This window comes from Arvicola amphibius, chromosome 8, assembly GCF_903992535.2.
Source record: "Arvicola amphibius chromosome 8, mArvAmp1.2, whole genome shotgun sequence".
In the NCBI taxonomy this organism is placed as follows: domain Eukaryota; kingdom Metazoa; phylum Chordata; class Mammalia; order Rodentia; family Cricetidae; genus Arvicola; species Arvicola amphibius.
The window spans coordinates 96,247,133-96,272,647 of NC_052054.1; positions in this window are offsets into that span (position 1 = coordinate 96,247,133).

Below are 25,515 nucleotides of genomic sequence, written 5' to 3' on the forward strand. Positions count from 1 at the left end.
CACAATTTATTTAAAACAAAAACATTACCCTAGAGGGGTTCCCAGGTTTCCAGGGAGACGCCTCCAGTTAGTTCCTTCGGCAGCTGAGGAGAGGGAGCCTGAAAAGGCCAGTTCCTATAGCCATACTGATGAATTTCTTGCATATCACCATAGAACCTCCACCTGACGATAGATGAAGAAAATGACAGAGCCCCACATTGGAGCACCGGACTGAGCTCCCAAGGTCCTGATGAGGAGCAGAAGGAGGGAGAACATGAGAAAGAAAGTCAGGACCGTGAGGGAACCTCCAGCTGGCGACAGATGGGGAAGGTGACTGAGCCCCACAATGGAGCACTGGACTGAGCTCCCAAGGTCCTGATGAGGAGCAGAAGGAGCGAGAACATGAGGGAGAAAGTCAGGAACGTGAGGGGTGCGTTCACTCATGGAGACGGTGGGACAGAACTAAAGGGAGATCACCAACTCCAGTTGGAATGGGACTGATGGATCATGCGACCAAACCCGTCTCTCTGAATGTGGCCAACAGCGGGGGCTGACTGAGAAGCAAAGGACATTGGTGCTGGGCTCTGATTCTTCTGCATGGACGGGCTCTGTGGGAGCCTTCTCAGCTTGGTCGATCACCTTTCTGGACCTGGGGGGAGTTGGGAGGACCTTGGACTTAGCATAGAGTGGGGAACCCTGATGGCTCCTTGGCCCTGAGAGTGAGGGAGGGGAGGTATGGGTGGAGGGAAGGGGAGGGAAGGGGGAGAAGGAGGGGCGGGAAGGGGGAGGAGGAGCGGAGGGAGGGGGAGGAGGAGGGAAGGAGATGGAAATTTTTAAATATTAAAAAAAATAAACCATGAGAATGAAAAAAAAAATAAAACAAAAACATTTTACTCAAACATATAATTCTAGCTTCCTTTAGTAATATCTATAAGAAAAAAGAGAGGAAAAAAGAAACAAGTGGTTCATGAGAGACATTTTATTTCAAATTTATGCTATTATTTTAGTTACATTTGGTTTCCTCTAGGATTTCCAGCTCTTGCAGATAAGGGAAAGGAATTGTGTATTATCTTACACTCACTTTATTTCTCAATCACATTTAAACTGACCTGCATAACAAAAGTTAAAATATTCTCTTCAAACTTTCTAATTAATCTCTTTTGAGCTGTCACTAATATCTTCATGATCTCCCTTCTAAAGTATGGACATTTCGATATACTGTGATTCCTGTTGTCTAGGGTTACCCATATATAATGTTACTTTATTTTTCTCTAATTTCTTCTTGCTTTCAGTGTGACAAGAAAATGCATTAATAAGAGATATTTAGGACAAATAAATTGCCATATCATCAGTAACTGCTACGGTATCTGTTAGAGATAAGGAACATTGGAAAAAACTGTCATTATGCTTTAAATTTTCTTTATTGTTATACAGAATCATAATTACAGGATTCGCTTTGACTTGAATGACTTAAGACTATTATAAACCTAAAATGACTAAAACTAACCTAATGTGTATTCATTCAAATAAATTTTGATCCATACGTCAGTAACTAAAAGTTGTATAACAGTACTGTTTTCTATAAACACATAGTGCAAATGCTAAAATGATTGTTTATTATTACCTATCATTAAGCTAACTGGTTTAATCAGCATTTTCTTTTTCGTGAATGAGTAACTTGAGGGAAAAGAATTTTGTTCCCTCCAAAGTTTCAGAATGTCCCGCAAATAGAAATGAAGATGTAACCCAGTACTTCAGCTGTTGCTAACATGCCCAAGGCAGTGGTTAAATCATGAGCTCTAGAAAAAACATTAAAATGAAATACTGGAGTGATAGTAGTGGTGGCATGTGTCTATAACCTTAGCATCTGTCAGGAGAATCAAATGGAGTTTGAGCCAGCCTGGGAAGAATGATGAATTAAAGTCTAGGAAGACAGCAGCAAGATCCTATGTAAAAAGAATGGAAAAAAGTATATCCTTTGAATAAAATAAAATCATTAAAATTTATATTGAAGGCTAAGGGGGATGAGAAAATTTACATGAATGGCCAGGGCCGACTGCTGAAAATATGGGCTTGCCAGACACCTTGCAGTGCTGGGCAATCTGGCACTATTATGGTGAACTAATGTATGGTGTGGTATGGGTGAGAGAGAGAAACAGAACAGTTACTAGCCGGTGGACAGAGACATATATGAAAGGTGAAAGAGATGAGTAGCAGGTTGAGGAGGGTGGCTTGATTGCCACCCAGGTCCATGGCCATGTCTGTGCCTGGGCTGCTTGCTCTGACCATGTGTTATAGGAAGACAACTTGTTCATTCCTGGCTGCCCAGACTCGAAATAACCACACAGAAACTGTATTAATTAAATCATTGCTTGGCCTATTAGATTTAGTTTCTTATTGGCTGGCTCTTACATCTAGATTTAACTCATTTAAACTATTTTAAGTTTTACCATGATGCTCGTGGCCTACCAGCAAGGTTCCAGTTACCCTCTGGCATCTACATGACACCTCCCTGACTCCGCCTTCTTTCTCCCAGTATTCAGTTTAGTTTCCCTGCGTAGCTCTATTCTGTTAAGCCATTGGCCAAAACAGTTTCTTTATTCATTAACCAATAAAAGCAACACATATACAGAAGGACATTTCACATCATTTATTTTTCTCTGTTTAAATAAAAAGGAATGTTTTAACTTTAACATAGTAAAACTACATATAACAAAACAGGTGTCAAGCAAGAATTATAGTTACAATATTTTTACCTATTTTTTCTTTTATTATAACCAAGTAAAACTATAATTAACTATAATTAAAACCATCCATTTTTGTCCAAATGGAGTCTTTACAACGCCTGTCTTCCTTTTAAAGTTAATTGGGGCTGCGAGAAGTAGATGTGTCTCATTGTCATGATAAGTTCTAAGTTCTTAAACATCTTAAATGCCGTATTCTGAAGGTCTCTGAAAGATTTGAAGAATACCTATTTAACTGAAATATATCTCTTTATATCTAGAAAACCTAACTAATATAACAACAAGAATAACTATTACAGATGACTATCTATTAAGCTGTATTTCTTAAATAAGCATTACATTTTTCAGTGAGCTATACAAACACAATACTTTAATCAAGAGCAGAAATATACATATAACGAAAATTGACCTTAAATTTGTATAAATAAACTAAGATCCATACCAATGCAAATCTCTATAGCATATCCTCCTTTAAATGTAAACAAACATGTATAAACAATATTTGGGAATTTGGGCATAGTTCTTTCTAAACTGCTTCCTGATTTTTGTTGGGTGAAGAATTTTGGGGGGTGTTCATGGCAACGTTTTGGGGGTGGTCTTGGTCCATCAAATCACATTATTCTGGATTTAATCCACAGGTTCTCATCTTCAGTGGAAACAAAAGAAGAACCTCTTTTCCAAAGCAACATAACCTTAAAACCATACTTTGAAGTCAAGACACCTTTGAGATAATATATGATGGTTTAGCTTAGCAGCCTGTACAATGAAATGCCTCTCTGTACTTAACTCCTTCACACTTACAAAATTTAAAGAAAACACAATAATATACATAATCTAGACTCTTTATGTATATTTCATTTTCACGTGGTTTATTTGATTTACTCTATTACTTTTTAATATTTATTTTATTATCTTTACTCCTTAATCTATGACTGTCTGTAATGTATCTTTTTAAAGACTTTGTTTTTTTTAATAAATCATTTATTTTTTAATAAATCAGTAACTATACTCTTTTTCTTCTCTGTCCCAAGTCTATGTATATATTTTAAAACACATTTTATCTCATTTAGAGGTCCTTTATGTCTGAATCTGTCCTATTGTGTATCTGAAATCCTTTTCTGTCTAGGAGTACTTCTTAAATTGCAAACCAGCTTGCATAGGACTAAAGGTGCTTTGTCTTCTGACTCTGCCCAGTACAACTGTTCACTGCCTCTGAGAGCCATTCTCTCTGCCCAGATGAAGGATGCAGCAGATTTATGTTGCTATTAAACAAGTTGTAGGACTTTGTTCACAAATCCCATTTAAATGCTCTGTAGCCAGACTGCCCCAAAGAATTAGAGTTAGCATCAGCATGACCCAGGAAGCCACCATTTCAAAACAGCGCTTTTTTTTTCTACTACTAAATCAGGAAAACCTGTCTTCAAGGAGCCATGGCATTAAGCCACGCTTAACACTGTTCTTTTGTGTTTATATTTCCTTTCCAAGCTTTCTCAAGTTTAACATGGATAAAGTCAACAATGTTGGCCAATTCAGTTGCCAATGTTTTGAAATAATGATAACCACAGCCACACCTGTGTTCAATAATCCCTCCGTCACAGCATTATTTATACGCGCTCTTAGTTTTTGTTGTTGACCATTTATAGAAGTCTGCCAAAATATGTTTTCTATTTCCTACTGGAGTTTTTTATTCATCCTCTATGTCTATTCTGTCATCCATTAGTATGTTTTTTGTCTTTTATACCTGGCAATAGATATTTTAATTTTCTTGATAAGTCATGTTCTCCACAGAGACTGGGAATGACTGAACCACGTTTGACATGGGGGCTTACAAGAAGCCCCCCAAGGAGTTTCCTGATGGTATCAGGTTGCCTTGTCTATCTTTTGTTGATCTACATTGGTCCAATGTTGGCCTTTGCCACATCTTAGTCGGAAGATTGAGACCTTCTAACTGTGCCATTCCCAAAGGAAACATTATTTCTAGGAATTCCTTTCTTATAATCCCTTCTCAGATGTCCTATTCTACCACCAATAAAACATTTGTCTTTTTGGTATCTCCTCATACCTTTGGAAATTGCTTCTCCTACCCAAGCCTCAATAGTATAGTCAAATGTCTTAAGATTCATTGTATGCAGGAACCATTAAGGCACTGGTGCTTCTCTGACCTTTAAATTCCCAGGTATTTTTTGCATTCTAAGTTGGCATTTTCAAAGTCCAGAGATTTAAAAAGCACTAGTTTAGTTTCTGGGTTTGTTACTTCATTTTGCATAGCCCTAGTTAATCTTTAAAAAAAAAAAAAAGTCGTAGAAGGGTTCTCTCTGGCCCTGTTTAATCCTAGTATATGATTCATTTTTTTTCCTAGTCCTTGAATCTTTTCTCAAGCATTTAAGGCTGCTGTGTGGCATAGGGACAAGGTGAGTTCTGCATATAGGGTCTGGTCCTTTGTATTTGTGTAATAGCCCTTACCAAGATTTGATCTTAGGAAGCATCAAATCCTTTCCTTTTCCTTGATGTTATAAATTTTTGCCTCTTTTCACTAGTAGCACTTCCATAGCAGCTGGGTTCTGCTTCAAGGACCTTGAAACTAATTGAAGTCAATCTTGTGGGGTAGCCTTATTGCTTGAAGCTCACGTTTTTACCATTTCCCTAACAAATGGTAAATGTAAGCCATAAGATACTATTGCTTGCTTAATTTCCTTCAGATCATTTATATCTATAGGTTGCCATTTATATTCATTGTATCCTTTATGGTATTTAGTACTGGAAGGCTAGTCTGAGGAGACTACAGGGTACTACTACAGAATAAGTAGCTGAAACCCTGGGTAAGTCATCTTTGACTCTCACATGGACATGTGAGTCTAAATTCGTTTCTTGTACCTACTCTCCCTGCTCATTAGTTTCAATAATTAGTCAACATAGTTCTTGAAGTTCTAGTTGGACCAATAAGAAAACAAAATGAGATGAAGGGGAAACAAATTTGGAAGGAAGAAGATAAACTTTCACTATTTGCAGATGATATGATAGTATACATAAGTGACCCCAAGAATTCTACGAGGGAACTCCTACAGCTGATAGGCATCTTCAGTAATGTGGCAGGACACAAGTTCAACTAAAAAAAAAATCAGTCAGCCTCCTATATAGAAATGATAAAGAAACTGAGAAAGAAATTGGAAAAACATCACATTTCAAAATAGCCACAAATAACATAAAATATCTTGGGGTAAAACTAACCGAAGAAGTGAAAGACCTGTTGAACGGATCCTTATAATGTTGACGAAAGAAACTGAAGAAGATACCAGAAAACAGAAAGCTCTCCCATGCTCTTGGATAGGTAGAAACAACATAATAAAAATGGCAATCCTACCAAAAGCCAAGTATAGATTCAATGCAGTTTTTATGAAAATCCTAACACAATTCTTCACAGACCTTGATAGAACAATAATTAACTTCATATGCAAAAACAAAAATCTTAGGATAGCCAAAACAGTCCTGTACAATAAAGAAACTTCCAGAGGCATCACCATCCCAGACATCAAGCTCTATTATAAAGATACAGTAATGAAAACTGCTTGGCTTTGGCTTGAAAACAGACAGGTAGACCAATGGAATTGAATCAAAGACCCAGATATTAATCCACATACCTATGAATACCTGATTTTGACAAAGAAGCTAAAAGTATACAATGGGAAAAAAGCATCTTCAACAAATGGTGCTGGCATAACTGGATGTCAACATGTAGAAGAGTAAAAATAGATTTATATGTATCCCCATGCACAAAACTCAAGTACAAAAAGACCTCAATATAAATCCTACCATACTGAAACTGATAGATGCGAAATGTGAAGTAGTCTTCAAAGCATGGACACAGGAGACCACTTCCTAAATGTAACGCCAGTAGCATAGACACTGAGAGCAACAATAAATAAATAGGACCTCCTGAAACTGAGAAGCTTCTATAAAGCAAACAACACAGTCAATAAGATAAAAAGGAATCCTACTGAATGGGAAAAGAATTCACCAAACTATATCAGACATAGAAGTGATCTCTAAATTGTAAAGTAATTACACATCAAAATATAAAATAATGCAATTAAAAATGGGGTACAGATCTAAATAGAGAATTCTCAATAGAAGAACCTCAAATGGCCAAAAGACACTTAAGGAAATGTTCAATATCCTTAGATATCAGGGAAATGCAAATCAAATGGACTCTGAGATACTATCTTACACCTGTCGGAATGGTTAAGAGCAAAAACACACCAATGATAGCTTATGTTGGAGAGGATGTGGAGTAAGGGCCACACTCCTTCCTTGCTGGTGGGAATGCACACTTATACAACCACGCTGGAAATCAGTATGGCAGTTTCTCAGAAAATTGGGAATCAACCTACAGCAAGACACAGGAAAACCACCCGGGCAAATTCCCAAAGGATGCTCAAGTGAAACTACAAGGACATTTGTTCACCTATGATCATAGCAAGAGTATTTGTAATAGCCAGATTCTAAAAATAACCTAGATGCCCCCCCAACTAAAGAATGGATAAATAAAATGTGATACATTTACACAATAGAGTACTACTCAGTAGTAAAAAAACAATGACATTTTGAAATTTGCATACGAATGGATGGAACTAGAAAAAATACCATCCTGAATGAAGTAACCCCAGACCCAGAAAATGAGCATGATATATACCCAATCATAGATGTATCATAGCTATAAAGCAAAGGACAAGGAACCTATAGTACACTGCCCTAGAGAAGCTAAGTTACAAGTAGATCCCTATAATAGACATACATATATCCTCTTGGGAAGGAGAAATGGACAAGATCTCCTGAGAAATGTGGAAGCATGGGGCGTCACAGGAGGAGGAAAGTCAGAAGGGGAAAATTAGGGGAGAAAAGGAATGGGGAGGAGAACTTGAGGGAAGGGGATGGTCAAGATGGGGAAAGGATAGAGACAGAGAACAAAGAAAGAGATATCTTGATTGAGGGAGACATTATGAAACTAGCAAGAAACATGGCATGAAATATGAGAAAAGATAGGGTTTTTTCAGCAGATTTTTATTACTTTATAAATAATATCAATCAAAATTCCCATTCTTCCTCTTCTCCCACTTCCCTCCTACTTTTCCCCCTCCCCATCCAGTCCTAAGAGAGGCCAGGGTCTCCAGACCTTAGCATGACTAGTGCTAGCTATGTAAGAGGCACCTTTCCCACCTTAAATCTCAGCAGGCAGGACCCACAGTCTTCAAAAACAGGAACAATGACCTAGTCCACAGTTCAAAGAAATTTTCTGAGTAAAAAAGTCTCTAAATGTGCTCACCTTGCCTTTTGGCTTCTTGTAGCTCTGCTTCTTGCTAACTGAGTTGTGCCAATCAGAATGTGGTTTCTGCGCATAAAAGAAAAAGAACTGTAAGGGGCTGAATGATCTAGGCAAACTCCCTATGTAGCTTCAGGGGGACAATAAAGACTTTATTTTTGGTTTCAAGAATGTCCACATGGTGGTCTCTTGTGGGCTTATTCCATAACATCGACTTTCATAAAATTCTTTTCTGCCAATCATATATTTTTTTCTGAAATTTTAAATTTTAAATAATATCTTAGTTGATAAGGGTACCTGCTGCCTTACCAAAGGACTGGAGTTTGGTTCCCAGAACAGAAGTTGTTAGACTCACAAGTGGTAAATTAAACTCCAAGGATCTAATGACCTTTTCTGGATTCTACAGGCAGCTCCATATATGTCACACACACAAACTCAATTATTCTTCCTTAAGTAGCCTTTGGTCATGGCATTTTATCACAGCAACAAAAATGCAACTAATACAAATTACAATTAGTTTTATTTCCAAAACTGTCAGGAAACAACTAGGTCACTGTTGAATTTGTGGGCAAAGCAGAATTTGAATATTAAATACAGAAACACACATAGAACACAAGTATTGGGAGAAACAGGTGAAAACCAATGCTGACTGAAATATCTTCTGATATCAAAATGTATGATTCATTCAATGACAGTGCTTATTAAAAGTGGAAATTTCTTTCTGGCAAGTCTATGCAGACAGTATAGTGCAGATAAAAATATTACTTGAGTCAGGATAAAAAAACAATTAAGTGAACTGGAAAAGCTGTTTCTTCTGTAATTATAAAACGGTATTCAACATCCATGAAACACTTATTTTAATATTATAATCAAAGATGCTAAGTACTGTGGTGGTTTAAACAAAGTCTGTTCCCCAGCAGGCACAAATATTTGAATAGTTGGTGCCCAGCTGGTGACACAGTTTGGAATGCTGGTAAGAGATACAGCCTCATTGGAAAGAGTAACTCACCAGTGGGGGGAGGGCTTTGAGAGTTTATAGGTTTGGCCTACCTCCAGGTCACTTTCTCTGCTTTTGTTTGTGGTTGATGATATGATCTCTCATCTTCCCATTATGTCTGCTGTACCAGACATAATCCTACTGCCTCCCTTCCACAATAAAGTCATGTCCCTTTGGAGCCACAAGCCCGAATGAATTTTTTCTTCCATAATTTGCTTTTTGTCATCATGTTTTACCATAACAGCAGAAATGTGAAAAAATAGACATACCACATTTATAGATATTAGATTTGTTATTTTTTTAAATTAACGGTTTTCACACATAGTTTACCAACTTACTGCTTTCAAGAGATTAGATGAAGATTAACTGTTTTAAATAAGAACATTTGATGAACGAAATCATTTAAATTTAATATATTTCATCTTCTCAATGATGGTTAGAATACTTGATAAAGCTCCCTTAAGTCTAGTTAATTTTACTTTGAACACAATAAAATAATTGATAAATCATTTATTAAAAATTTCAAAGACCTTCATTGTTTAAAGATATTTTAAAACTTTCAAAGTATTTATTTCCATCACATACTCTATGAACACTATTATTAAACATTAAAGAGCTGATAAGCCTTATAAGGATAGAGTTTTAAAGTAATTGGACAGCATAGAAATTACTGAAACCTCTTCTTTAAATAGTGCAGTTTTCTGAACCAGTAAAATGAAATAACTTGCCCAAGTTCTCTGAAATACATCATAAAAATGAATCCCTTGGCCATCAAAATATATAAGTGCAGCAGTTTGAGTTGTTGACTAATTTTCCATGTTTGATCTGCAGCTTCTGCTTAACAACTGAACAACAAAATATTTCAAGGTTAATTTAACAAAGAAAGATTATTAATGATTCGAGGGGCATGTTATATATAGCAATGTCTGGACAATTACACATACTTAATGACTCAAAATGAGAAGTTAAATAACAACATTTCAAATAATGTTAAACTATCAATATCAAAATTATATTAACTTTAAAACACTTAACTTTGAACAAAGCACCGAACTACACAAATGCAGAATGAAAACAGCATTTCAACTCCACCAAAAGTAGTCATCATAAAAGGTGTAAAAGTCACCTAACTTCACTAGGCACTGTTCACTTTTTAAACAGGAGACAATAGAAAATATTGTCCACAAACAATATCCTAGCTCTGTGGCATGTTTTGCATGTATTTTTTTTTACAGTCCAAATTTTGACTGCTGAGAAATTTCTATTGTACAAAACTTCATTTAAAAGGTTTTTCTACTGAATCCAGGGTATTCTGAAGATCGAAGCCTGTGTGTAAAATGCTACCAAATGGCAAAAAGCAACAATAAACAAGTTTGATTTTTACTTTTCTTTCTTAAAAAAAAATTATATTAACTTTAGCAGACACTGAATTCTGTGGGTATCTTTTAAAGGGGTTTGAGTTTTTGAATGCTGAAATAAGGAAATTTACTTAAGTACATGGATATTAGCAGAGAATATGTAATAGAGAAATATTTGCTTTCATGGTAAGAAGTGGGATGAGAATAGACTGAAAGTAAAGAGGTTGAAATGATACTTGATGAATATGTGTTAAAAGTAGAAAAAGAGCCGGGACGGTGGTGGCGCACGCCTTTAATCCCAGCACTCGGGAGGCAGAGGCAGGCGGATCTCTGAGTTCGAGGCCAGCCTGGTCTACAAGAGCTAGTTCCAGGACAGGCTCTAGAAACTACAGGGAAACCCTGTCTCGAAAAAACAAAAAACAAAACCAAACAAAACAAAACAAAAAGTAGAAAAAGAAATAGAGGGCAAAGTTAATGGAAGACATATTCAGAACTAGAATAAGCTGGTTGTGGTAATATACACCTTTAAACATAGCATTTGGGAGGCAGAATCAGGTGTATCTCTGAGTTAAAAGTCTGCCTGGTCTATTAAGTGAGTTACAGGATAGCCAGGGATACGCAGAGAAACTATGTCTCTGAAAAACAAAAAAACAAACAAACAAAGAATTAGAACAAAATTAATGGATTAAAAAATGGAGAAAAGTTGTCTGCTGTAGGAAATCTTACAGCTAGTGGTTTCCCACCCACTGGGACATGGCCTCCTTGCTATATATGCTGGTGTGGAGTTTACATCTGGCCTTTATTTCAGTCTCTTTGATATGGTTGCAGATTTCAGTTTCTGGTCTTCATTCCAGCAGAGGATTCTGATTTGTGAGTTTACCCCTAAATAAATATCTATTTTTCTCAATTCTGAGCTAGTGTGGGATTTCTTTTAAGCATCTTTCCTCAGTCATCATGATTTATTTTTAACACTTTAGAAATATTGATAATTTTAAGAATATGAGATCACAAAACTACTGCCAGAAAATTTGTAGAAATGATAAGTTCAGCAATGTGGCAGGGTATAGAATCAACTTGCACAAATAAATACTTTTTGCTACACCAACAATAAGCATATAGAGGAAGAAATTGTGGAATACTACTATTTATAATTACCTCAAAGAAAATTAAATATCAAAGAATAAACCCAGTAAAAGAACTAAATCATCCCTACAAGTAAACCTTGAAAACTGAAAAGAAAGTAAAAAAGGAAGACACTGGAAAATGGAAAGATAGTACCATGGCCATGGATTGTTCAAATTAATATTATGAAAATAACAATTCTACCAAAGCCATGAACAGACCCAGTGCATTCCCAATCAAATCTCAGTCTCCTTTAGCACAAAACAAAAAAAGTATCCTAAAATTCATGTGGAACTACAAAAGCGTTTGGATAGCCAAAACCAATCTTAAAAAAAAAAAAAAAAAAAGTTGAAGGGATTACTAAACCAAGTCTCAAGAGATATATAGAGTCTACAGAGTCATGGTCATCAAAACAATGTGGTAGAAGAACAAAAGCAGACAGTTAGGCCAGTGGAACAAATGGAAGAACCAAACATGAATACGCAGAATCAGCCATTTAATATCTAACAAAGAAGTGGAACAAATACACGGGAACAAAGAAAACGCCATCACTTAATTATGCTGGAAAAAAACAGATGCCCATTGCAGAAGAATAAAATTAAACCATGCCTATGGCCATGCACAGAAACTAACTTCAAGTGGATCAAAAATCTAAAGATGAAACTTGAACTCTGATACTGCTAGAAGAACTTGTGCAGAGCCCTATATGATATTGGTATAGGAAAAGTTCTTCTGAATTAAACTCTACTTGCCAAATAATTAAGGCTGACAATTGACAAGTAGAATATCATTAAATTTTACAACATCTGAAACAATCAGAACAACCAAACAAAAAATAATAAAAAAAAATACATGAAGGAGTTTCACAGAATGAAAAAGAATATTTTACAGCTCTACATTCAACAGAGGATTAATATCCAGAATACATAGATAACTCAAAATATAAATGATCTAACAAACAAACTAATAAAAATCCATTCACAAATGGGTCTGTGATCTGAACTTAGAATGTCTTTTTGAAAGTTCTTAAAATATAAGACAAAAATGGCTGAGAAATAACTTAGAAAATGTCCATCATTCTTATAAAGTAGGTAAATACTAATCAAAGTAAGATTATACTTTAACTTATTGCAATAAGAATGGCAAGGGTCACCAAAACAACTGACAATAAATTACGGAAAAAATATGGGAAAAGAAGACCCTTATTTGCTTTTGGTGAGATTGCAGACTCATCCTGCCAGTATGTAAATAAGTATGGGCCAGTGTGGTGGTGCACGCTGGTAGAATTTGCTGAAGGAGGCAGAAGCAGGAGGATCACAAGTTCAAGGCCAGCCTGGGCTACACATTTTGCTGAGCGGTATTGGTGCACGCCTTAAATCCCAGCACTTGGGAGGCAGAGGCAGGAAGATCTCTGTGAGTTTGAGGCCAGCCTGGTCTACTGTAACAAGAGGGGCTACTCATTGGGGTTTCTGTCCCACCCAGTACCCCACAGCCGGCAAGCCCCAAAGAAAATCACACAGAGATCTCTATAAGATTATAAACTGATTGGCTCATTAGCTCAATCTTTTTATTAGCTCTTGTAGCTTATATTAACCCATTATTCTTAACTATGTTAGCCGTGTGGCTCCGTACCTTTCAGCCGGGCAGGCTACATCTTGCTTCTCGGTGGTCTGGGCTGGAATGGGAGGAATGGGCTTCCTCCTTTCCAGCATTCTCCTGTTCTCATCTCCCTACCTCTACTTCCTATCTGGTTGACCCACCAATACTTCCTGCCTGGCCAAACAGCATTTTATTAAAATACATGATTGACAGAATACAGACAATTCTCCTGCGCCAGTCTCCAAGAGCTAGTGCCAGGACAGTCTCCAAAGCCACAGAGAAAACCTGTCTCAAAAAACCAAAATAGAAAAAAAAGAAAAAAAAGTATGGCAAATTTTCAAACAGATAATAATATACCTACCAAATCACCCAGCTCTACCACCCCTTAGCGTATGCCCTGAACTCCTACATTCTGCTCCACAGATACTTGTTCAGCTATTTCTGCTACTTTCTTCAGAATAAGTCGAAAATGAAAACAATCTAAATATCTTTCACCTATCAGATGGATAATGATATTACAGTGGATATACACTATGGAAAGTTATTCATCTATAAAGAAAAACAAATTGGGAATTTTGCAGGTAAATGGATAGAAATAGAAAAGATAGCATGGAGTGAGGTAACTCAGACCCCAGAAATATAAATGTCACATGTTCTCTTTAATATAAGACTTCTAGTTCATAATCTTCAGATGTGAGTACCTAACCTGGAATAACTACAAAAGTCAGGAAATAAAATGGATTATTGCAAAGGATGAAGGGAAGCACTAAAGAGAAGAATGGCAGGATAGAGGTGATCTGATAAGGGAAATGGGAAAAATGGGGAGAGAGGCTCTAATTAGAAATTGGAAGATGAATACAGAAAAGGAAGAGTAAGGATGTCTGAAAATGCAATAAGGTATTCTGCTACTGTCTACACTTAAAACATGTATGAGAAGCTATTTTTTGAGTTGTTAGTCAAGATTGCTCAGGAGATTCACAAAACATTATCAGCCTCCACCCTACCACCAGCAATAGGTAAGTTTCTATTACTAAAGTCATCATGCACTTGCCAGGAGTCCCTGAGCTGATCTGGCCTGAATGGGTCTTCCCTCATGACTAGCTTTCTGGGTACTAGCATGTGTCAGGCAAATTTCCAAAAGAGGGAGGCAACTAACATTTCTGCCCAGTTATGACACCTATAAACCATAACAACCAGTATGGCAAGATAGCTCTAAGGGTGCAATAGTGGCACACATATGTTTGTGGTAACCCACAGCACTCTAGTTGAACTAACAAGTGAGAAACCTCTGGTATTGAAACTTAGCCAACAATTCATGCTAAATATTTGTTTTTTATACCTACACATAAATGTACTCCTCATCCTTCTTTATGGCAACTTCTCTTTGTAACAGACTGAGAACGTTACAGAAAACTTCAGTGTATCATAAGGAGAGTTTTTAGAGCACAGTCTCAACTGATACATACATCATACCATTCCTGAACATGAGGCTCAGACGTCCTTGCGAAAGGAGGAATAGAGCAATTGTCAGAGCCAGTGGAACAGGGAGTTTACTGTTCCTTAGGGATGTCGGGCACTACACCCATAAAAATCTCACCAATGACTACCTAAACATGAGCTGAACAAGGAGAACAATGATAGACTTCTTATAACGAATGGGGTAAAGACATTGAGGACAACTCTTCGCAAAGACCCACGGTCAGGTAATAAATATTGAGAACAAGATGGTGTCAAAAAAGAAAACAAAATTTTTAAAAAGTAAAAAAGAAGGTACTATGCTTTTGGAGGAAAAAATAAATTTATGAGCCTTCTGTAAAGTGTTTTGTACTATCAAGTAGGAATAAACGAAAAAACATTAAACTCTTGGAGAAAAAAGAAATCCACCCAAGACAACACAGAAACAAAGGAATGAACAACTAGCAGATGTAACAAAATAACTCTCATCAGTTGTGCTCTTGCTGTCTTGTCAGCTATTCTGTTGTCCTTTTTATCTTCCTTCACACTTTCATTGTGCTTAATATTTTGTAGTGACATGATTTTCCCCCATTTGATATTGTTTGGTTTATCCTCTACTTATATTATAGCGCTGGAGTTGAGACTCAAACGCTCTCAGAGACAGCAGTACTCCAAGGAAAATTTAATTATGGCCAGGCCCACGTGTTCCCCTTGAGAGGAGAAAAGTAGCAACTAAGCTACAGCATGAGGATTCCTGTATAGGTCCTTCATGACCTTTGAAAGGAAACACAGCTTAGAAAAAGCAGAACTTTTGTGATTAACTCCTAGCAAAACAGATTGTGTAGAGCTTTTTTAACATCACTGTAGCCGGCAAATTTCGAAGAACCTTGTTTCCCAAGCCTGGTTGGCCCGATTTCCAGAAGGTCTTTGTGATCTGTTGTTTAGGAAAACAGTCTGCACAATAGGAACGTAAGTCTCATCCTATCTACAAAGAACAAGTGCAAATACCAAGGTTCTGGAAAACAGTCTGGAAGCTGTTTTCTTTGTACTTTCCATGAGATGTGTACTCACACATGGTATCTTGCAAAAGTCTAATTTAAGTTGATAATGAATGACCTTCAATTATATCTTTTTATTCCCTTGCATACTTTGTCTTGAAATAAATTAATCACATCATTGTACTATGAACACATTTCTAAAGTGATTTATCTATATTTTTAATAACATTTTATACTTACATGTAGAAAGCACAATTACAGAAAGCATTAGCAGAATCAGAATAACAAACATGTAGGCTTTTTCTCTTCAAGGGAAGATGACTGATGGAGTAGATGTTTTCTAATTACCTGGTGATCTTTTTGCTTTCTATGGAGCCAGGCTTCTGGAAATCTCTCAAATCCTGCACATTGTTTAGGCCCTAATCCTGGGCTTTGCCTGTCAGTGAATAGAAACCATGCTTAGGAAAGAGGTCGCATGCAATTTGCATCCTCCATCAATAGAATCAATTCATCCTTATGCTTATCACAAATCCTTCCTCCCCAAGCCCTTACCCTGAGCACTGTTTATTAAACAGTTCTGTAAACAGAACTCATTCTTATGGTAAAGGTCACAGGGCCTTTACTGGAGATGTACTTTGCAAGGGAGTTTCTTTGCAGCCATCCCTAAAACTTTGTTGGAATAATTGTCACATGGAGACATTTCTCCTAAATTTTACTGTATTTAAGTGTGTAAGAAAAATAAATCACCAGGTCAGACTCAGGAAGTTTTTGACTCAGCACGTGCTACAGTGGTGCTGACCCAAGTTTAATTCCTTAAGTGGATTGCTTCCCTGCAGACTGTGACATTGTAGGGTCCCCCAACACATACCTATTTGTTTAATTTCATATTTTAACATCAATTACAGATTTTTGGCTTACCATTGACACAGTATCACAGGGTCTGCACTTACTGTTTACTAAGGAGTTTTCTAAGTTAACAAGCTTTTGTGCTGCCATCCATTTTCTTTTGTTTTTAATTTAGATTCTGAACACTCTTAGCACTCTTAGCTAGCAATATAATGTTCTATTTTTTATTTAATGATAATTTTTCCCCAAGTGCAATTCGGACATATCAGATTTATTCGTTTTTCTTCTCAAAGATCAAAGGTCATTTCATTCCCTCCGGAACACCAAGCTTTTTTCTCACAAATCAATCAACAGTCTTTTTAGTTCCCTATTCAGGGTTTCTTGTGGCTTTAACATTGCTATCATTCATAATGGCCCCACGAGGGGTGGTGGCATATAGGCTGAGGTTGGCAGGAGACTGTCAGATAGGTAAATACATGCAGAGAGAGCTGGGGTATAGAGTTTATTTAGTGGATTATTGAGTGGGAAGGGAAGGGGGAAGGGGAGAAGGCAGGGAAAAGAGAGAGACAGAAGCTGCCTCTCCAGAAGGGAAGACAGAGAGGGAGAAAGAAAAAGAGAGAGACAGAGAGAGAGAGAGAGAGAGAGAGAGAGAGAGAGAGAGAGAGAGAGAGAGAGAGAGAGAGAGAGATTCACTTGCCTTGGCTGAAAGGAGAGGTTGTCTCTTAAAGGGACAAGGTACCCAGGTAACCAGTGACTGACCATGCCAGCAGATTACAAACATTCTCTGTTTTTTGAGTATTAAATTTATCTGTAAATCATTACACCACTATTCATTAGCATCTTACTTGTAAGTTCAGTTTGCTTTACAAAATCTGATATTTCTTTATGCTATTTGAAAAGTTTCATTGTTATTTCAAAAGGCTTCTAAATTCTATAATTACAGAGTGTTCTGTTTGAGAGTGTACCACTGTTTTTCTTTCATTTTCAATTTCTTTATATTTTTTTTCTTTTAGTTCTGTTGACTAGATAATATAAATGTTCATATTTTAGCTAACTGATTTCTTTTGTTTGGTCCAGACTGCTGTTGAACTCTTCTATTCACGTTTTCAGCTCATACTAATTTAATAATTAAAGTTTTCATTTACAATAATTTTTGTTTTCTTCCTCCTTTGAAATGTATTTCACTATTTCTGGATAGATGGCTCTGTTGAGGAGGAGTGATTGGCTTTAGCACCCACATTGGCATGTCCAAATCCACAACCTTGCTCACCCTCAAAACAAAATAAAATAAAAAAGTAATAATAAAATAATGTAAGATATAGCAAAAACAAACAGAAAGAATAACAACAAAACAAAGTGAAACAAACCAAAATAGGACAAAATAATAAACAAAAGAAAGATAACCATGAAAAAAATCTTTTAAAATGCTATTAATATTCTGATGTTACTAGTGTGTTGTTTTTCTCATACAACTGAGCATCTTTGTGGGGTATACTTTAAACTCTTTATTTTGGGGAGTGCCATCCCTTGAGATTCATTTGTTCTTTTATCTAGATGATGTTTCTTTACTTCGTTCTTCCTTCATCTTCTTTCTGGGGTACCAACATTTAATCATACAATGACCATTACAACATACAGGCCTTTTTCTTTGTAAAAAATAATAAAATATTAAAATTATTATTATTAAGCCATGATAAACTTAGTAGAGGCCTGAGTCACAGTAGTTTTCCCTAAGGCAATACCTGGTTGCAAGAAAAACCAGAAACTGAGACTACCCAGGCACCACCCAAAAACAGAGCATCCAAAGGAAATTGCTAATGTTTCAGCCATTGTAGATTGTATCACTTGCTAGCACACACCCATCGCTTTCCACCAGGACACCAGGACAACTCTAGACAAATATCAGCTAATCAGGATTGAACCCATCACCTCAAATCCTGCTAATTAATGTAACTTTTGGGGGTTTTGTTTTTAAATATATGTTTTTAAAAAAATATATGTACATATATATAGTTTTAAAATATATGTAGGATATATATACTTAAATTGAATATACACACATATATAGATTTATAAACATATAGATATGATTTAAATATTATGTCCAAACCTCAGTGTTTTTATACACAAAAATGTACCTTGCTCTGCCAGCTAGACTTTGTTAATTTAAGAGTCACCTGGGTGATAATGATCATAAAGACATACAGGGATCACAGAAAATAGCTTAGGTTTACAAATGTCTGGCAGGACTAGAGTCCCCAAAAATGTGCAGTTGCAAGAATGGACATTAACAGTCTTAGAAATGCCACTGCCAGGTGATAGTCACCAGAGGTACCGGCTATAGTGATTAGAGTAGGCTGGATCTAAAAGACAGACTATGTATATATTTTCATAGACGGAGCCAGAGAGGTACTTTATTTTTGATATTGCAGGAATACATTTAAGATATTTAATTTTTTAAAAAAATGTTTTTAAAATACTTAAATTTATAAGGCTGTGGGGCATCTGTGTTTGTAAAATGTTTATTGTTAATATTTGAGCTTAAATTAAAAAGCCAAAAATTAGGGTCATAGCCATGAGCACCAAAAGTTAACCAGAAATGGAAATGTTCATTTCTTATAATGCAGAAGACAATGACCAGGCAGTTTAAACAGGCCTTGGAACAACACTCAAGCCTATGAGTCTCAATCCTTTGAGGGTTGTATAGGAGTAGCCTAGGACCACCTGAATGTCAGATATTTGAACTGAGATTACAACGTAGGCAAAACTGCAATTGTAAAATAACAATTGGAAAAAAATTATAATGAGATCACTATAACATGGGGAACTATATTAAAAAGTTATAGCATTAAAAATATTAACTAATATTTTAAAATGTATTTCCTTGTTCAAGGTCTCTTCGGGCTTAGCATACTTGTCTTGCTAACTCTGTTGGGGTTAAGTTATTTGGATAAACTGAGTCATAAGTTTTTGTATTGATATTAAAAGGAACTTCAGTTGGAAAATTTTTGTTTACGAAGGCTCATACTTAACAGAGAAAACTACAAAGTCCTTTTCTCAAGGATATTTGAATAAAGCTCCCTCCTGTTCCTCTTTTGCCCTGAGACCTTTTCCTTGACTTCACAGGGGACGGCATTACCAGCTGGATACAAACTTGTTCTATTTTTACCCTCGGAATGACTCCTTATTAACTTCAATTCAAAACCATTATTGTTTAAGGATAAACCTGACAGAAAGTAAAGTTCTAGTCTAATAAAAGCTGCTTACTTATTATAGACTGTTAGGAAATACAAGTTAGTCAGTCATTCTTAAAGTGTTGATATAATAATTATTACAAGAATAAGCCTTATTTAGTTCCCTGTATGTTTTGAAAGTCAAACTTAAAACAAGTAACTAGAAACAAAGTTTGTCCAATCAGATATACCTAACCAGCCCTCACACTTACGAGATCTGCAGAATATGGCACATAAAATAATGATTAGAAAGCTTATTATATTAGACACAGACTCCGAGATTCTAGCAGTAACCCAGAATATGGAACACCATGATGTCTCTACCTGGATTATGATGATGTTGACAACTGGACGAGATTCTCCCGTGCAACCCCTGTTGTCAGAGCCCGATTCAGATTATGGACTCACAGCAGGACTTTGGAGAATTGATTGCATTACTTTTTCCTAGACAAAATAAGGTCAGTCTTTTTCATGTTTCTCTTCCACAGGAAAAAAAAATATTCACCTTGTGGGCCTGGTTAAGACTGTAAGACTGCTGTTCTGGATACTTCTGCCTCCAATGCTATGGAGACCCAGGTATGACTAACTGTATATGGACTCTAGTTCCTATCATTTTTAAAAGATTTGGAAACTACTTGGCCTGTACTTAGGTATACTTTCTTTATTATTCTGGGATCTCTAATAGTATTGATGACTAAGCCAGCTATAATGTCAGTTTAGCAACAAAAGATATCCAGATCCTTCCACAAAGCTATAGCCAGCTAATTCTCTCTCTCCTCTCTCTCTCTCTCATATATATATATATATATATATATATATATATACACATATATATATATGTATGTATGTATATATATGTCTTGCTTTTTCTAAAACTACTAAGTCTCTTGATTTTAAAAAAATGTTTTAATATATATAAAGGTCTGAGGATATAAAAGATTATAAGCTTTGAGGGTCTAAAAGGTGATTTAAGATCTAAATACAGGTTAATATATGGAACGTGTTTCTGATTTTTTCCCATTCTATGGTATAGTTCTGATAAGCTGATAAAGCAATGACTACTTACTGTTTGGGCCACAAGCTCAAAATTTTAGATTTATTCTGATTGCCATTTAAATATGAACTTAAAGGTGTTTTTCATGAGGTCAAAGACATCTCTGTCCAATACATATCTGGATCTCTGTACAGCAGAAAAATATACATGTTTCTAACCAAAATCTGTGGTTTATTTTTAGCACTCAAAGTTATGATTCCATGCCTGCTGTTTACAGATACCCATTATCTGCTTTTATCTCATATGGATTTCAATATGAGCCTGAAAGCTTCAAATATAGTACTTTTCTTTAAGTACATAAATTTTAACATCTGTTCCCCATTTAAACTTATCTCAATAGGTTTTCACTTGGCTAACAGACACATCTAAGCATCAGATGCTGACTACAACCTGTTCTGAATGACTGTGAGCCCTGGACTTCCTGAAAGCTGATGTGACTCAGTCAAGCTGATGTAAATGCTCCCTGTCTCTTCAACAGAGTCTGTGAACAAGACAATTCTGATGAGTGCCCCATTGCCTGAATTTCTTCTTACCTTTGGCTAGTTTTTCAGCGTAATTGGGCCCTGATGACAATGCCCCATTGGCAGCTTGAAGTAGTAGCAGAAAGGAATATATCATCCTATGCTCCCTACCCAAAATAAGTTGAAAGGCTGAGACAAGAGGGAACTCCCTGGCATGGGAGACAAAATGAGTACCTATATTCCTATTGATATGCCAGAAAAAAAAGAGGCCTAGAGTTGTCAACTAATGGATTTATTAACTAAAATAGTCCTACAATAAAAAGAAACTTTGGTTCTCTATGCAGAACCACAGAACCAAAGAAGACATCTAGGATTATAGTTACAATTTGTTTGTACTCAAAAGATCAGAGCTCCAGGACCTGGTTGGCTGGCCACTGCCCTGGAAAAAAAATCTGTTAGCTGATAGTTCTTAGGTATCAATAATATATTCTTAAACCCATGGTCAAGCAGGACCCATAATTGGGCCCTGTTTGTGAAGGGGAAAGTATAGGACCCAGCCATGAAAAGCTTAATAAAGGCCTAAGTCGCAGTAGTTTTCCCTAAGGCAATACCTGGATGCAAGAAAAACCAGAAACTGAGACCACCCAGGCACCACCCAGGAATAGACCATCCAAAGGATATTCCTAATGTTCCAACCATTATGGATAGTTTCACTCTTCTCAACTAACTTATCTGATTTTTAAAATACATTTTTAATTGAAATAGAAAGAAACTTCTTGCCCTTTCATTTTCTTCCCTACAGTCACTCCTAGTTAATCTCCTTTAAACTTCTCCCATGCCTCACCTCTGACTCTCAAGTTGATAACATCTTTTTCATTGATTATTATTGCTATGTACATATATACATATATGTACATGTATATGTATAAGTCCAGACAAATTGTAAATGATCTGCTGATTTTGTTTTGGATATATATGTGTGTATGTATGTATGTATGTATGTATGTATATATATATATATATATATATATATATATATGATATCAAGGCTGAATTCTCTGCATTAGATAAAATATAATGGGGATCACCCTGAAGAAAGTCTTTTCTCCTATTCTCAGTAGTCATAGCAGCTGGCCAATTTTAATACACTTTTCTACTAATTCATAATAAATAATAGATTTAATAATGTACCAAAGACCACTGCATGAACTTAGTATAAACAGAGCAAATTTGTGTTGTTTCATTTTTGTGTATGCCTCTGTAAACAAGTACATGCTTCATAACTAGATATATTGTTCCATGATGACCACAGACACGTAAATGTCTGCTTTGTTCCTTTTGATCACACTAACTGTACATAATTAGCTCACTTTTATATATCTAGTTATGAAGCATGTTCTGGTTTAATTCTTATACATCAAAATTATGCAGGTAAATTAAAAGCCATCTTCTTGGCCACCCACAGATATACGTGCCCATAAGATTGAGATGTAATCATGAGATTATACACTACAATGCAGGTATTAGGAGACACTAAGATGCTTTAGCAAATGTAAACAACATTTCCCAGACTCAATTGTGAGCTTTTCCCAAACAGAATTAACCTTTATCAGACAATCATTCCTCCGATGGGTTGAGATCTGAACACTAGTTGTTATCTGTTGGAACTTGCACAGCCTCTGATAAGAGGTAATATATCCAGAAGTTGGATTTGTAGGCTGTAATCCATAAACTTCTATATTCACACAAAAGTCAATATTTTTCTAAAATCATTGTACCAATTTGAATTTCTGCAGCAGAGTTTCAATGGGTGAGAGACTTTTGGCTTTGGTGTGTTTGCCAGCAATTTGTATCATTGTTGATTTTACTTCGCTATTCTGATGTTTGTATAGAGCCAGATAACTAATTCTAAGAAGCTGATTAATGTATATGTCCTGCACCTTTAGCCCTCTTTTGAAGGCTAAAACCAGTATTTTGTTTGGTACTTGTATGGTTGACTTCAGTTATGTCTTCAAATTCTAATATAGACTTTCTGAGTAATCCACAGTATGGTGTTTTATTTTCAGCCGTTATGTGAGGCTTTTTTTTTCTTTGCTACATTTCAAAGGATGCAGAAAAGAAAAACATATTCTCCTGTATGGTTGTCTCTGTCTTCTTTTTATCACTCCGTGAATACTATTCATTTCTGCCATCACCTATTTTTAGCTTTATTCATTGGGACATATAAGGACTGTTTACAAAAACATCATAACCTATGAACTCTCAACACTGAATTCAAGTGTATTTTAGGCTAGTGATAAAAAATAAAATTTGGATTTATAAAAATAAAACAGAAGTTTCATGGAGGGCTTGATTGTTAGCACCATGGGGAATAAAGCAATGAGTTTCTAAATTTAGCTTCCCATAAGCTCCCTTCTGCTCCATGCACTTGAATACACAATTTACATTTCATCCATGACCTCTCCTGAGCTTCTCCTTCTTTCTAAAACTTTGTTTTACTCAAAATATGATTGTTATTGCCAGTATTAAGAATGACATCTTTCCATAATGAGAGATTTTCAAACACATTTGAATGAAAATATTAATGCCTTTTAGACTGCTACTATATTTTTAAGTAGTGTGCATATGTGTGTGAGTGTATATGTGTGTAATCCTTCATTTTTTTGTGGAAGCCAGAAGACCACTTGAAAGAGTTGTTTTTCTCATTCTACCATTTTGGTTGTAGAGGATCAAACTCAGGTTGTCAAGCTTGAAATAGTAGCATTTAACTCTTCCTGATGAGCAACCTCACCAGCATTATAATGTTTTTATGAAATTAACATGTATTAACTACACATAATAGCAGGTTTTATATTAAATTTTTTCAAATATACAAAATGCATTTCTAATATATCACACACAACCCATTTTTACCCCTCTTTTCCTACCACTTTTAATTATTTTCCTCTTCCTAACTGATCCCTTTCCACTTTAGTGTGTGTGTGTGTGTGTGTGTGTGTGAGAGAGAGAGAGAGAGAGAGAGAGAGAGAGAGAGAGAGAGAGAGAGAGACCTAGTGAGCTTCATTAAGATTTTTAGAAGTTGGGAGGCAGAGGCACATAACTTTAATCCCAGTACTCAGGAGGCAGAGACAGATCTCTGTGTGTTCAACGTCAACATGGTCTTCAAGAGCTGGTTCCAGGACAGCCTCAAAGCTACAGAGAATCAAAAAAGCATAAAGGAAAGAAAGGAAAAAATATTTAAAGAAGTATACTCTTTTAAGAACATGGGCCTCTCCCTTCCCCTTATATCTGATGTGGGATATCCTTTTGTATATGTGTTGCTTTTATCTGCTAATGAGTAAAGCTGTTTTAGTCAATGGCTTATCAAAGTTAAGCCAGCTGGACAATCTGAACAGAGATATATAGAGAAAGTAGGTGGAGTCAGAGAGATACCATGTAGCTGCCAAAGGAGACAAATGCCCAAACATTACCAATATGCCATAGCCTTGTGGTGATACATTGATTAATAGATATGGGTTAATTTAAGATATAAGAGTTAGCCAGGAATATGCCTAAGCTTTTGGCCAAGCAGTGTTGTAATTAATACAGTTTCTGTGTGATTATTTGGGTCTAGAAGACCAGAAACGAAAGAGCAGTCTCCTGTTACACCTATTCTCAGGTAGGAATATTGACCCATGAGCTCCTCTCCATCCTGTGACATGATATTGACAGCCCTAATCTTGTGCACATATTGGGAAGCAATTATAGATAATTAAACTCAAGAATGTAGCAGTCTCAGGGGCTGGAGAGATGGCTCAGTGGTTAAGAGCATTGCCTTCTCTTCCAAAGGTCCTCAGTTCAATTCCCAGCAACCACATGGTGGCTCACAACCATCTGTAATAAGGTCTGGTGCCCTCTTCTGGCCTGCAGGCATACATGTAGACAGAGTATTGTATACATAATAAATAAATAAATATTTTTAAAAAATGTTAAAAAAAAAAGAGAATGTAGCAGCCTTGTGGTTCTCAAAAGTCAGCATATCAAACTTCCTATCCCAATTCCTCTGGCTCTTTCATCCTTTCTACCTCATTTTCCATAATACCCCCTAGGCCTTGATGAGAGTGACAGCTGTCCCATTTACAGTTGAGAATCCAATAGCCACTTGCTGGTAAGCACCAGTTATATGTCTCTGCAGTTGTCACTGACCACTGAAAAATAGAATATATTCTCTGGCCAAGATTGGCAATAGGACTAACATAAAAATACAAAAATAGTTATGTGAGAAAAAAGGCAATATTATGCTTCTATCTTATCCATTTGACATAATGAAAGTAGTAGCTCCATAGGTCCTAAGACCTCCCCAGACTCAAGCT